Raw genomic sequence first — 16,924 nt, forward strand, 5'->3', positions numbered from 1 at the left:
TAACATTTCACCGCATAACTCAGATCGCGTTCATGGGATGCACTCTACCACCACCTATATATTCATGAGATTTCAAGTTTCAATTTCTGTGAGTGAGCATGAGTTCTAAGTCAGATTTAACTCCCCAGAGAGAGGGAGAGAGGGGGATGTTTCACAAAAAGTATGACTTACAGTCATGCTTAAATGCCAACGCGCACATGATTGTGTAACATGGAATCCTATCGATGAATACGCAGTAGTGCATGTCTTCTTAGCGTGGTTTGACCAATGCAGTGATGCCTTTTAAGGCCACCGCACACCTTACGACCCGACTGGTCGGCAACTGGCTTGCGACTAAGTGAGGGGAGGTGTGACGTCACAGCTCTTGTCAGCTTCGAGTCGCAGAACGGTCAGAGACAAGTCGCAAGGAAAATCGAAAGGATTTGACATGTCGAATCCTTGTGATTGGATTGCAAGCTCAATCCAACTTCCAGCCAATCAGACAGCAAGTTGTACGACGCGTATATAATAAACAACGCGCATGTGTGAGTCGCAGATCGGATCGCAAGGTGTGCAGTGTTGAGGCTTATGACTGCCTTGCGACTCATCTCCCCTCACTCAGTCGCAAGCCAGTCGGGTCGTAAGGTGTGCGGTGGCCTTTACACTGCACAAAAGTTACTGGGAATTAAAGTGTGAGATTTGTGAAACACCCCCAGGTTTTATTATTATATCCTGCTTCATTTTATAACACCTTTGAGGGGCTGTATCTGCAATGGTAAAGTTTTATTTCAATTGTGCAAATTATGTAATCATGAATGCGTATAAAAGTTAGTGTTAACATGTAGGATGTGATGTACTCTTTACAGCACTTGGAAGGAAGAATGGTTACAACATTAAATTGGCCATCATTATAAATAAAGGACAAGAGGCCAGTTGAAAAAGCATTACAATCTTGAAGATGCATTTATGCATACATACTACCATACAAGTCACTTGTATCATGAATTCAAACTAAATTAGCCAGAATGTGGGTGAATATATTTTCTGATGCTTCTAAATAGTTTTGGGTAATTTCATGATAGTGTGAATGTCCCTGCATTCTGAAATAGAGATAGTAAAATTATCTTATTTGGGCTTACTGAAGTTTGTGAATTATTTGAATTAATGATTTTGTTTCTTTACATATTGAAAAGATTACCAATGAGATGTTGGCAGTGAAATGTCTTTGATATATGAATTCTGATAGACAGTATATCTTGTAATGGAATCCCTTCCAACTTTACTTGTTGGACTTCATGCATTTTGAATTAGAAAAAAATACTTTGACTAAGGCAATATATTGTAGGATGACTTTAAAGGTTTAACTGTATATTGATCGAAGGTGGTTTGGTTGATATTGAATGACCTTATTCACATAACATGCATAAATGTGCTTTCTGACCAGACTGTTGACTTCTGATGTGGAATTATTACCTGATAGAATTCTTCATTACGATTCTTTAACAAACTTATCATATTGGGTGATACATGTAGAGTAATAGAGATTTACCTATTGTCTTTTTGTAAATACAAATTTAGTTGAACTGTTCAGCTAATAAATTCTCCTCTTAAGAGGGAAATGAAATTAAATTGAAGTTATCGATGTTGTTTTATTTTTTGTTTATAATTAAGTGTTCGTCGTTTACGATCACAATTAATTGATATCACTCAAGTTATCACTCTGTTTATCATAAAGCTTTTAGACAGATATTCATTTGTTTTTGCCTCATATGTTTGTAACATTTTTAGCCCATCCGGCCTGAAGGGCAAGATGAGCTTATGCTGTGGCATCCGTCGTCTGTCCACAATGTCAAAATGCTACTACTTTGCCATTTCAAGTCCGATTTCAATTCTGTTTGCTTTATATGATAGCACTAGATGGGGGATTCAAATCTTCTACACAGAATTTTGAAATTCATTAAATATGCTAATTTCAAAATTCACAAAAAATGCTTCTTTATTTGTTGACCGATTTTTTTATTTTTTGCTTCCCATCGGTAGAGCTTCATGAGGTTCACCAAACTTCTACACAGAATTTTGAAATTATGACCAGAACAATTTTTATGGTAATTTATGCGAAATTAATTTATGTAAATTTTTAATCACATAGAATGCTTCTTTTTGTTTATTTGTGGAACAACTTTTCTTTTTTTTTTCTTCAACCTGTAGAGCTTTATGAGGTTCAACAATCTTCTACACAGAATTGTGAAACTTTAATTAGAACAATTTTTATGCTAATTTATGGGAAATTAATTTATGCATATTTTTAAAAATTCACATAAAATGCTTCTTCTTTATATGTTGACCGATTTTGATTTTTTTTCTTCCATCTGGTAGAGCTTCATGAGGTTCATCAATCTTCTTCACAGAATTTTGAAATTTTGACTAGAACAATTTTTATGCTAATTTATGGGAAATTAATTTATTCATATTTTTAAAAATTCACATAAAATGCTTTTTCTTCTTTAATTGTTGACCGATTTTTACTTTTTTCTTCTTCCATTTTGTAGAACTTTATGAGGTTCACCAAACTTCTACACAGAATTACAAAGAAATGTTTTTTCTTCTTCATTTGTTGATCAATTTCAATTTTGTTTGCTTTATATAATAGCTCGAGGTGGTGATACAAAATTTCAACATAGAATTTTGAAACTCATTAAGTATGCTAATTTATTCATATATTTTCAAAAGGCACAAAAATTACTTATTTATTTGTTGATTGACTTTGGATATTTTTTTCCCGTCTGAGAGCTACATTAGGTTCACCAAGGTTCTACACAGAGTTAAGAAACTTTACTGGACAATTATTAATACTTAATTCATTTATTCATAGATCACAATAAAATGCTTCTGTCATTTCTTCATCAATTTCAATTCTATATCCTCAATTTATGCCACCAATATAATTCACTACAGTGTCAACTGGGCTGAAATGAAAATTTTGTTAAATTTGTTGCGAGATGCCGGGTGAGCTCCACATCATTGATGTGCTAGTTATGAGATGTTTGCCATTTTTGATGTTTGCTTATTTATACATGTTAAGTTCTGAAGTTTGAAACATGCAGATTGTTTAGATGATTTATATTACATCACTTCTGATAATAGATGAAGACTTTCAAAGGCAAAGTACATCCTAAAAACCAGTTGAATTCGATAAGTAAAGAAAAATAAAAGAAACCTTTAATAAGCCCCAGTCCCATATGTATACTTAGACACGGGACCACCTCAGATCAGATCTTGGATCATGAGGGGGGGGTCCATGTAGACCGCCGTGGGAAACCCTGAAATTCAGTCAAATTAAAGATGAAGTTAGAATGTAGGCCTAAGTCTTCAGGACTACCATTCTCTCTGTGTCAAGCTTTTATCCCTTCGAGCGGCCGATCCGGGAAAATGAAGACGAAAATATTTGCCCCCCCCCCCTTAAAAATAAAAAATACTCTTCAAATATATTTAGAATATATTGCATTTGTGTGCTGCTCTTGATGTTACATTATTTTTGTTGGATTTCCTTTTCTTCATTAAGCTTATACGCTTTATGGTATGGTATGATATCGAAAAAAGTAGTCTAAGGTTAATATTTCAATGGCCGTCGATCTCCTCCTCATAGATAGTATGACGTCATGAAGGTCATTCCAATCGCCACATCCGATCTTCCTGAAGATATCTGTCTCAAAGGTCAACTTATTTAGGTCTTCTCCTTGCTCTCTATCTTATAGATTGCTACACCACCGATCAATCTCTGCTATCTAGGAAAGGGCCCCGGCCGTCAATACCCTACCCCATGACCATGATGACTATTTTTTACGCCTAGAACCCCCCCCCCTCCCAGTCTCGGCCCATCTCCGTAATTTATCGCGAAAATCAAACTAACTTGGTACTAATTGGTGCACACAGAGATTGGCTGTCGATTGAATGATTTTATTTCTCTTCTAATTTTCAATGATATCATTAATTTTGGAAAGTAGATATAAAAAAGACGTACATTCAGTGGCGGGTCCGGGGGGGCACGAACGGCCCGTTCCCCCCCCCCCTTGAGAGGCACAATTAAAATTTGTAATGAAAAATGCCGTTAAAACGGAAGCGTTCCCCCCCCCCTTGGAAGTGAAGACCTTTATTTATTATAACTTTTGTTTGCTTGTCATTTTTTCCCTCGGGATAATGTCCCCCCCCCCCGAAATATCCTGGATCCGCCCTTTCGTACATTTATCAAGATTTATTAAGAAAAAGTATCTTTATTAAAATATTTTATCAAATGTAATAGTTATGCGTTTATGCAAATTTGGGGTAAAAAATACCCATTTTACGTAGGCCTACGTGTATTTCTTTGTTTACGCTAGTTTATCTTTATTTATTTTATTATCTTGGAGGTTATGTAGGTCAATGTAAAAGTGATCAGTATGCTGACTATTATCCTAAATTCTTGGATCCGATGAGAAACAATTAGGAAATATGGTTTGGAAACACAAAGGCATTCTGATACAACTTTTCTCTGAGACACACCTTGTGATAATAGATTCTGAATATAAACACGATTACTTCGGAAAACTCATCGAATAGATTACTCGATTTGTGAAGAATGAAAAATCAATAATAACAATAATAATAATCTACTTTTATATAGCGGTTAAAACATCGAAACGACTTGTATGAATGCTTTACAGATATATTATTACCCTATTCATCGGATTCAATCAGTCATTACCGCACACAATGTGTGCACATCCTACACTCCCTGGGGAGTATTCCAGTCAGTCGCCGATGAGGCACACACAGTACTAGACAAGCTACAATGACTTTCACAACTTAAATGGTACCCTTTTAGCACCTGGGCCAAGAGTGGCAAAGTGTGGATTAATGCCTTGCCAGACCATGGTGAGATTCAAACACACGACCCTCTGTTTACAAGGCGAGAGTCAGAACCACTACACCATGCACGGCTCTCCCACGAAGAAGAGAATCAAGAGAACTTTCCTTGATTCTGATTGGCTGAGAAGCACACGTCTCTATGGCAACTGCATGTCGGATAAAACATCAGACAATTCTTTCATGAAACGCTCCTAAGACGTCAATTATTCGTGTAGCAATTTTAATATGGGTATAATGTCATTAAAGGACAAGTCTACCCCAACAAAAACTTGATTTGAATAAGAAGAGAATAATTCAACAAGCATAACACTGAAAATTTCATCAAAATCGGATGTAAAATAAGAAAGTTATGACATTTTAAAGTTTCGCTTCATTTCACAAAAAAGTTAATATACGAACGAGCCAGTTACATCCAAATGAGAGAGTCGATGATGTCACTCACTCACTATTTCTTTTGCTTTTTATTGTTTGAAATATGAAATATTTTGATTTTCTCGTCATTGTCATGTGAAATGAAGTTTCTTTCCTCCCTGAACACGTGGAATTCCATTATTTTAACATTTTGCGCTTCAGGCAAGGAGGTCCTAATCATCAAATTCGTAAAAATTAAAATATTGTATAATTCAAACAATAAAAACAAAAGAAATAGTGAGTGAGTGACATCATCGATTCTCTCATTTGGATGTAACTGGCTCGTTCATATAACTATTTTGTTAAAAATAAGCGAAACTTTGAAATGTCATAACTTCTTATTTTACATCCGATTTTGATGAAATTTTCAGCATTGTGATCGTCTGATTTTTCTCTATTGATTCAAATCAACATTTTTCTGAGGTGGACTTGACCTTTAATTTTGTGTGGTAATATTGTCAAGTTTAATTGGGATCTATGGGCTCAATGTCTCTTTTACACAGATTTTCTTCCCCTGACCGAACTATATTTGTAGGAAACCGAGGCCTTCTCAAAGTTCCTGTTTCGTGAATTAACAGGGGGACTTCTTTCCTGATGTTCCCACGCAATGTCCTTCAAACCAGCACCATGGCTATAAGCATATTCCGACAAGATTATGAAGATTGTATTAGTTATAGCATTATTCAGATGTTTCATCATTCAAAACCATGCTCTCCTATATAAATATATAAAATCTGAATTGTCTCAAATTTTGACACCCACCACTAATTATTATCAGTGGTGGTATTAGTATATTATCTTGAAATCTGATATTTGATAATAACAAAGTTACGACACAAAGGATAGCATCATTTCGATAAAACGTTTCTATTCTTTTGAATATGACGGCGTCGTCTCCCATCTTTTCTTCTTCTTTTTTAATTATTATATGAATATATGGTTTTTTTCAGATTTGTTGCCATCAAGTTGCAATTACAAAAATGACAACTGATATACAATGTAAACTACTCATTGTTGAATCTCATTTTGTTACAAGAGAGTCTAGAGAGACATATTTTACACAAATGTATAAAAACCTGGTATAATCAGGATTTCATATATGATCACAATGAAAGGGGAAAATGGGGAAATTGCATATTCAGCCAACCTATTCACGATGGCAAAAATTTAACTGTTTTCACAAAATATTACCGAAATTTAGAATTAAATAATTTCATCATTTTTTTATGAACTTTTCCCCGTTTTGCTCTTCCCATCCTATTGCTTTAATTATTAAGTGTTTACAATAATATTTTTTAAACTCTTTTTAATAAGTAATCCTTATCATGAATGTGTACATTTGTCCCGTACGCCCCCCCCCCCTTCTCATACGCACCCTCCCGCTTCATTTCTTTCTTCACTGTAAAAAAAAAAAATCATATGCTCTTGGTTGGACGGGGAAGACATTCAATCAAGAGAATCGCCCCTCAAATTAACATAAAGCCAATAAAGAATAGGGAAAAGGGGAAAATCTCAGCTCTGATATTTCAAGTCATGCGATTGGTTTTTATGGTTTCTACCTCAAAAGCTCATGTGTCTTTTTTTATTCTCACTTGTTATTTTTGCGGTGAAAGAGTTTCATCCCATTTTCCCCAACCAACATTTCTGAAGTAAATGAAAGAAAATTGAGAAAAGATGAGCAGATTATGGGGCACTTGGGTGTATATAGTAACGCAAAGATGTGGGTTTGCCCCTCATGGGGACATCGTCTAAACAAAGAAAATGACGGAAAGGGATAGCGAAGGGGAAGAACATGAAGAGAGAGTGCCCACCGGCCCACACACACTGACACCCCCCCCCCCACACACACACACACACACCATCGCACACACAATGCCATCATTTCATACAAAAGTTTAGGCATAATCCTCGGGCATGATGAAAGAGGATGGAAAATAATAATAATGAGAATGTACTCATCCCCTCTTCCATCATACTTTAAGAGACCAAGAAATATTGGTTAACGCTGAGAATCTGGTTTATTAATATCGACGTACCAGGGATTTAATAGTTTTGCATTTCCAATTACGCCTATCATAACTCAAGAACTTTCTTACCATCAGAAAGAAGAGTTCTTTATCAAACGAACAGCATATATTGGGGTTATCAAAATGTTTTGACTGATAGTGTAATCATTTGTACTTTATATCATTATTATTATTTTTTTTTTTCTTCTTCTTCTTCTTCTTCTTCTTCTTCTTCTTCTTATTATTATTATTATTATTATTATTATTATTATTATTATTATTATTATCATTATTATTATTATTATTATTAATTATTATTATTATTATTATTATTATTATCATTATCATTAGTATTATTATTATTATTATTATTATCATTACAATTTCACAATCATAGTGACTCTGTGGGGTTCCTACTTAACTTTCAAGACTTTGGAATGCAAAGTTAACTTTCTAAAACTTTCTGAGAAAGTATAATGTCACATTAAAATCCAAACAAATAAATTATGTTTGCAGTTCGCTTGGATACATATGGTAAACTAACTTTCTTTGTTACCATCGACACGAAGTAAATCACCAAAATAACCTACTACAACCAAAGCAAACATGAATGTTTTTCGTTGGCTAAACATCAAATCCTCTCACACATGTGCGTCAATGTTCGAATGTTTTAACATAATTTGAGAGAGAAAAAAATCGACTGTATTAGAAATATATACGGTCTTCAATTTCGATTGAATTCAAGGCTGGGAAATGGAAGGAGTTATCCAACCTGAACTAACAGAAAGTGACACATTCGAGAATGACTCTGGACATTTTATTTTTGCTTCCCACTCGGGATATATTTAGATCGATATCCAAAGCGATCACACTTTCTGGGAATCAGATAATTTTTCTTTCCAAAATTAAAACAGGAGACTATGCTGAAGTGACTTTCAGACGGCGTATTTATGATGCAGCCATAATAATGTCAGTCAACCTTTATCATAACCATTATTGATACTACTGTGTAACAATATTATGATCATCACTATCATGACTATTGTCCGTGATGACACCTTTGCAATTAGTTTATAGCTGCTATCATTTTGATGTATTTTTGTTCCGTCTTATTGTGGAAATCATATATTTTTATCTTAATGGCGATGCACACTTCTTGAGAAAAGTGGTACCTCTATACCAAAGAACATAACATTTATACTTTATAAAGTATTATATTTTATTATGATCATAATTAATGGTTATTTATTATGCATATGTATGTTTACAGTTTTGTTATTATGCAACTTTTCTTTTCTTTTCTATAAAGAGAATGGAGAAGAGAGAGGGGAAAGGAGGAAAAAGAGAACGTAGAGCAAGAGGGGGGGGGGTAATCGAAAAAAAGAAGAGTAGATAATCCACAGCACTGTTTATGTCAAATTTTTTTCTCATATATTTTGAAAGCCACTCCCAACTTTGAAAAGAATAACCACATGATTAAAATTAGAACATTTTAATGGATATAGAGTTATGATCGTATCTCAAGTTGCTTTAGGCGTTTCTAAATTTAGGAAAGGGGACTATTCACGTTTTCGATCTTTCTTCGACGGTACCCAACTGCAATGTGGAGGCTAAGACCGCCCACTTACGTTGTAGGTGTTTTCAGACAGATATTGAGTGATTTGTAGCTTTATCAATTTTTTATCAAGAATTCTCGTCGATGGTCCATTTAAATCGGCTTCTTTCCACACTGCCTTTTTATCTCTTTTAGCAATTGTGTTTATATATTTTTTTGTAATAAACTTCTCAAATAGGTGAAATTTACTTTCATTTAATTTATCTTAAGACGAAAAAATAGCTACATATATATTTTATCATCAATCATTATTTCGAGAAAGAAACAGTAATGTTTCATCCCCCCCTATGTTTGAGAGGGCAGTCGTGATTTTTTTTTTTTTTTTTTTTTGCATGAGAACGCAGCCAGGTGTGTATGGTGGTGGTGGTGGTGTTTTTACAGCGCCGTTTACCAGTAATTTTTTTTATTTCAGAAAATGAGGATTTCCCGATTTGTTTACATAGCGTAACGTTTTGAGCATATTTTGTAACAATTTGACACTACTTGCTTTATGTTATAATCGTTTGGATATATCAATATCTCGCATGGTTTATACATCACGTGCAATCAAGTTTTTGTATATGTATCTAGGATTTATTGCTAAAAAAATTATACACCATTTTTTTTAATCTTTAACTGTTCATTTGACTCATGAGCAATAAAAACGTTTGAACTGAACTGAATATGAACTTATAAACATTTGCGTAGTTGCAGATAAGCCTTCTTGTCGGCTCTTTTCAATCACCATAATTTTCCCTGTGTTCCTATATATCTCTATCTGCAATCACTCCCCAAAATAGAGGGGCTTATATATTTCCTTTATTCTTATTATTCTGGGGGTATAGTACGACCTCCTTCCGGTCCGGACTGAAACAAAATAAAAATTGAAAAATTATTATTGTTATTGTTATTATCATTATCAATATTATCATTTTCATTATTATCATTATTATTATCATAATTATATTCAGTAGTAGTAGTATTGTTGTTGCTGTTGTTATTATTATTGTTGTTGTTGTTATTATCATTATTATTATTATTATCATTATTATTGTTATTATTATTATTATCATCATTACCATTATCATCATTATTATCATCATCATGATTGATATTATTGGATTTAACGTAGAAGAGATCTCTGCATAGATCTGGAATCGCTTTCACCCATTTGAATGAGGCATTACACCCTGCTTGTGTCTTGTCTTGTCTCATCGCTTGTATTATGGAGCAATATGGAATATGATAAGAAATGGATCATCCATTCACCGATGACAGCAACATCAATCTCAATCTCCTCTTAAACCACTATACATAGCTACGTTTGGCATGGATATTGCCTTAAGACGTATTAGGTCCATCATGTTAGCGAGTCTTCTTGAAGGGGAAAGACTTCTTTCTTTCTTCTTTCTTTCCTCCTCCTTCTCCTTTTCTGCTTCTTCTTCTCCTTCCTCTTCTTCTCCTTCTTCTTCTCCTTCTTCCTCTTCTTCTTCTCCTTTTTTCTCTTTTTTTTCTTCTTCTTCTCCTCCTCTTCCTCCTCTTCTTCTTTTTCCGTCTTCTTCTTCTTCTTTATTCTCTTTTTCTTCTTCTTCTTCTCCTCCTCTTCCTCCTCCTCCCCTTCCGTCTTCTTCTCCTCCTCTTTCTCCTCCTCCTCTTCTTCTTTTTCTTTTTCCGTCTTCTTCTTCTTTATTCTCTTTTTTCTTCTTCTTCTCCTCCTCTTCCTCCTCCTCCCCTACCTTCTTCTTCTTCTCCTCCTCCTCCTCCTTCTTCTTCTTCGTCCCCCTTTTCTTTCCCTTCATCTTTTTGATCAAGAATAATGACATATAGCATAGCAATAAATAGTAAAAGTAAAATAGTAGAAGACAGGACATTAAAGTTAAGGGAAACTAATAAGTAGCTAACCTTAGATATTAGTGCCTCATCCGGACAAAGGACAAGTCCACCCCCAACAAACAGTTGGTTTGAATAGAAAGAGAAAAAATCGAACAAGCATAATTATAACACTGAAAATTTCATCACAATCGGCATGGTCGGATGTAACATAAGAAAGTTATCACATTTTGAATTTCGCTTAATTTCACAAACTAATAATAATATGCAAATCCTGTTGGTATACAACCAAAAGGACTAATGACATCATCTACTGACTATTTCTTTGTATGTCATTATGCGAAGTATAAAATATTTCAATTTTCTCCTCATTGTCATTTGAAACAAAGTTTTATTCCCCTGATCATTGTGTAATGTGTAATTACCAATGTTTTACAATTTTATGGTTTAATCAACTTGGTCTTTATTCTCAAATGTGTTAAAATTGAAATATTGTATAATACAAACAATAAAACAAAAAAGTGAGCGAGGGACATCGTCTCTATCATTTGCGTATGTTTTGTGAAAAAATGATCAAAACATTCTAATTTTATATCCGATTTCGATGAAATTTATTTTGTTACAAGAGAGACAGACATATCATACAGACATGTATGAAAATATCAAATAATTATGATATCATGTTAATAACATAAGATAAAGGAAAGTGGGGGTATGGCATTTTTAGCCCAATGAATATTCATGATGCATATATAACTGTTTTCGCAAAATATTGTTTAATTTTAAAATTCAATAACTTTATTTTTGTTTATCAAATTTTGATGAATAAAGTTTACTCTTTTTTATTGAGGTAGAACTATTTCTAGCACGGACTACCACTTAGATATACTGTACATGGTAAAATTTGTTGACAGACATTTCTAGTAAAGGCGACCCCCCCCAAAAAAAAAAATAATAATAATAATAAATAAATAAATAAATAAAAATAAAATATGATTTCCTCTTCAGGTTTATTACTATGACATCTATTTCATTGGGCGTATGGTGTCAGTTTTGACAGGAAACTGGACTTTTATTTTCGCAAGAAATTTGCGACAACAATAATCTTCTGAAGCCCTCCATCAATATTATTCTCACAGATCATCTAAAAGGTAACCACAACCGTATTACAGTCAATGCTAAACTTGAGATTGTGGTATTATCGGAATTAAAATGTACTAAATTAGCTTTACATTTCATTTGTAAGATTATTGACTATCCAACGATACGTCAATACTGGGTTTCATCAATGGCTATATTATGTTTATTTTCCCCGAGGAAATTAATTCCTCTTGCTCTGAAATTTATTGACGTCATATTATCTTGCAAAGCAATGGCGAAGCGCCAGAATATTATAGTCTGGTTTGCCAAATCTGCGAACATTGCCCCTATCATTCCTATTGATTTCGTCCGTGAATTTATAGAGGTGGACTAGTGTTTGTGTAGGTTTGTATTTGAAGATTTTGGTTGGAATTCCAATTACATCCGCCAGTGAAGTCGTAAGCACCTGTTGATCAACATATTAGTCGAACTCTTATAATAAGAATAAAATGTTATAGAAAGTAAAATTTTATTGATAATGCAGGGACGAAGCTAGAGGGGTAGAAGTGCAGTACCCCTATGTCTTTTTCAAGTAGTGAAGAAAAGGAAAATAATTCAAAGAAAAGGGAAGGAAGAATAATGAACAGATATGGTTTGTTCGAACAAATCAAATTTACCCCTATCAAAGCGGTTATCCGAGTTTGAAATGATTATACCTAAATGAATAGAGTGGAATTCACCGAGTATAACGCTGGAAATTTCATCGAAATCTGATAACGAATAACGAAGTTATTCAATTAAAATTCTAGCAATATTTTGTGAAAACAGTTACATGCATATGCACGTCATCATGAATATTCATTAGGTGGGCTGATGATGTCATGTCCCCACTTTCCCTTATACATGAAATCATAATCAGTGTGTGCATGTATAATGTCTCCCTTTATAAGCTGCAGCAATGAATATAATCAGTTGACAATTTTTTATCATTCTTGGTGGATGAAATTTGAATAAATGTAATTTCATATAATAAATTTCAAAAGAATTAGTGGGGATATGACACCATAAGCTTGCTCATTGAATATTCATGAAGATTTGCACAGAGCCATGGAAATGGTTTTTCAATAGGGTGTGCTGATTTTGAAGAACAAAGTGACAAGCAAACAAATAAGAGTTGGGTTTTTTTCACTCCAAAATGAAGGTTGTTTGGCTCAGGAAAAAATTGACAAACCAGAAATATGTGTGTGTGTGTGTGTACATGTATAACAAGTACATACTGCAAGGTCTAGATCAAACTAACTGATTTTTATCTAATATTAAAAAAAAATCACCATCGTTAGCAATTACTCTTATTAATCATTATTTTCCTTTCCTTCATATATATATAGGGGGGGGGTGCTACTTTTGTAAACAATGAAATAATACACTCTGTTCAATTCTGGATAATTTTAGGAATTTTAATTTCATTTTGTTATTCATGTATCACTTATTATCTTCTGTATATTACACAACAGAACAAAATGGAGTACATAAAATGTGATATACCATGCGATATCGCCCCCCCCCCCGTTTCTTTTTTTATTTCCTTTCCTTCTTTATTTCTTTCTTTCTTTCTTTCAAAAAAGGGGTAGTTTTGAAACACTGGTCAATGGTCAATCGCAGGGTCAAGCGTATTTAGGGTATTTTTCCCCAAAGCTTTTTCCCCGGGGTCATATTCTGGCAGCAACTTGTTAAGGGGCAAAAATGTGTAAATAAATCTCGCGAAAAACTTGTTTAGGAGGCTATTTTGCACACAGAGAAAAACTTGTCTAGGGGGTGTTTGGAAATGATTTGGCCACGCGTGTGTACAGCAATACATTTGACTGCCCCCCCCCCCGGTCTAATTCTTCTTATTATCATTCTTCTTTTTCTTCTTCTTTTTTTTCTTGGGATTCCAATTGATTATGAATTTTGTCATGGCCTTTAATTTTGACTGAACGAGTATAGCATCTCTAGATCTATACATGATCATACTTTGTGTTTAACCCTTTGTTTTCTATTTTTTGGGGGGTGTATGTTTATTCCCCTTCCGAATTCCATATTCCCCACGTGATGTTACATTGATCATCAGCCTCGAGTGATACACCATGCGATGACACATGCCTGCAAGCATGGCGGTATACAAGAACTTTGACATTTTCAAATCTCCCATCAACCTTGAAAGATCCCAAACCCGAGCCCGACATGCCAAGCCAGGATCTAGGCGTCGCGCTAAATTTAGCTGCCACGCTCTTCCTCAACCCGGGATTAAAAATATGCACATAAAACGCTGGAGGGAAAGTTAATCCGTTATTAATAGGGATCGATGAGCTTGCGAGAGGAGAAGGGTGGTGAAGCTAATTCCAGAGGGGATTAAGACTAGTTTTCAAGGAGATGTCTCTCATCAGAAAAATAACCATACACTTCTAACCTTATCATTCTGTGGCACATAACATAATGAAGTTGGAGGTTGTCTGGCAGGTTTTATGTTTTACAAGGAAAGTTGTGTTGTTAATTGCTGCTGCTGCTGTTGATTCTGTTTTGATAGAACGAATAAAATGTCCAATGATAAATTAACCAAAGGCATAATGAGCAACAACAAAAAATAAAGGGGACTAGATATGGAAAATCGTGTAAAATTTATGACAAGTTGCGAGCGAGCGAGCAAAATGTTGACATATTTATTACAAAAATCAAATTTGTGATATGTTTTGACATAATATTCAGAAAATGATATATTTCACCATTCTCTCTTTCCTTTTCTCTTTTTTACTTGGTCGTGATTTTTTTTCGGGGGAGCCGGGGTGAGTTGCGAGAGCCCCCAAGCCCCATCCGTACGCTCATAATAATTGTTTAATGGACACATATCTTCTTTATTATTTTTAAGTGCTTGAACTGTTATTTTTTCAGATCGGAATGTGAAAAATTTCAGCTCGCGCCTCGCGCTCACATAATATCTATTCTGTTCAAAATTACAAGGGTGCTTAGAATGTTCCATTTTTAGGTCAAATCGTCAGAAATTTCACCTCGTACTTAGCGCTTGTACATGGCTTTGTTCTTTACTGAAAATGTGCTAAACTTGTCCATTTTTTTAGGGGGGGTTGGAATGTCGAAACTGTTCACCTCGCGCTTCGCGCTTGCATCATTGTTTAGCTAGATACCCACCCTGATAATGGTTACAAACAGTGTTTAGAATGTTAAGTTTTCAGGTCAGAATATAACCAAAAAAATCTCAGCTCGAGCTGCTTACTCACGTATTATAGTTTATACCTATATCATGTTAAATATTACAAAAAGTATCAAGTTTTTAGGTCTAAATCGCCAAAGATTTCTCTCGCTTGCATCAATATTATTGTTTGGTTATGTACTCATCACGATCCTGGTAACAAACTACGGAATATCTGTACCAGGACTTGTTGATATCTATGGTTCCTTTGTGTTAATTAATTTAATTCTTTTATTAAAGTTTCCATTCAAACAAACGAAGTATATTTATTTTCATATCAAGATCTTAAGACCTTGTGGAGTTGAAACAAGAAACGGGGGACGTGCAGCCAAGAACCATGAAACTTCCTATCTGTATATTTTTTCCGACGCTTGGCAAAGTCCCTAAAATAAATGTGCTCCTGGACTATTCTTGGACTTTCTATTTCTAGACGGTCTGGTAACGTTTAAGATTAAAACAAACAACATGTTGATGGTGACAATGGTCGAAGCCGGGTGGTTCTTACAAGGGGTGCAAATTTGCCCCTTTCATGTTTCTTTTCTGGTAGTGGAGGGGGAGGGGAGGAAGAAAAAAGAATATAAGGAGAGAGGTATATGGGCCGTGTAACCCTATGTTACTCTAATGTTAAGACATGTTTAAGTCGTATTGCCCCTCCCCCGTATCAATACACCCTTGTCAACACCCCCCCCCCCGAATGAAATATGCAAGGATAGTGATGGTTTGTAAAAATCAAAATGGCCCATGTGACATGCAGGGGAGGGTGGGGCTCAAGAACACCTATTTCATTTATTAAGATCCCATTTTATCACGAATATAGTCATTTCTTTCACGCACTTTAGAATTGAAAATATTGATAAAAATTTAGGAAGAGTTGAGAAAGAACGGAAATGAAATTCAATGTTGTTGTTGTTGAGAAAGGTGAATATAATAAAAAAAAACAACCAAAACTTAGTTTGGTCGCTATAGCAACAGACAAGACTGGGATGATGGGAGACGATCAAGGTGTCTCACCACGCATACCGCACGGTCCGCACCCATCCAGTCTGAAATTGACCTTCTTTACTGTACACTTTCTATATTAATTGCATGATTTCCTCTCTCTTCTATTAACAATAACCGTGTCTTGAAGCAGGAAGTGTCGTATGAATTGCTTTAATAAGAGAGTTTTAAGAATTCTGGGTCAGTTTACACAGTTTACTCATAAATGTGGTTGTATATTTAGGCCACAATTGACTACTAGGTTCTCAGAGCATTTCATGAAACAAATAATCAGTGATTTCCAGCGAGTATTTGTATTTTGTGTGAGCTAAAGAAATCCTTATTATGATTGGCAAAAAAAAATGTCAATGAAAAATATAAGCTCCCTTGATCAGTTGGGACGATAAGGACCGATCGGGAAATCTATTTTCTATTCTCTTATCTTCCTTTGATCTTTATGCTCTTAAGATATATTTCGGATAATATTGATATCCCATGCAAGAATTCATGGTATTGAAAAATTGTATGAAGGAAATTAATATCGGATGCATATCAAACTATAGAAGGGCATTATCATGACGTATCTAACCCGATTTTTTTTTTTTTTTTTGGGGGGGGGGGGGGATACAAGATGGGGAAACGCTGCCATAACGAGAGTTATGTAAAGTTAAAAATAGGGTTTCATAGATCACTATCAGATATTACGGTTTATCTTGATTTAAGATCCAACAGAGGAAGAAAACAACCCCATCACGTGTTTGTAGGACCAAATACCACAGATTTTCAACCCCCCCCCCAAAAAAAAAATGGCTCGCGCTCGCATTGTTTGAGATTCACAGCTTGTTAAAAAGTGCCTAAAATTTCCCAGTTTCAGATCGGAATTTTCAGCTCGCGCTT

Source organism: Lytechinus variegatus, chromosome 1 (genome assembly GCF_018143015.1).
Source record: "Lytechinus variegatus isolate NC3 chromosome 1, Lvar_3.0, whole genome shotgun sequence".
Lineage (NCBI taxonomy): Eukaryota > Metazoa > Echinodermata > Echinoidea > Temnopleuroida > Toxopneustidae > Lytechinus > Lytechinus variegatus.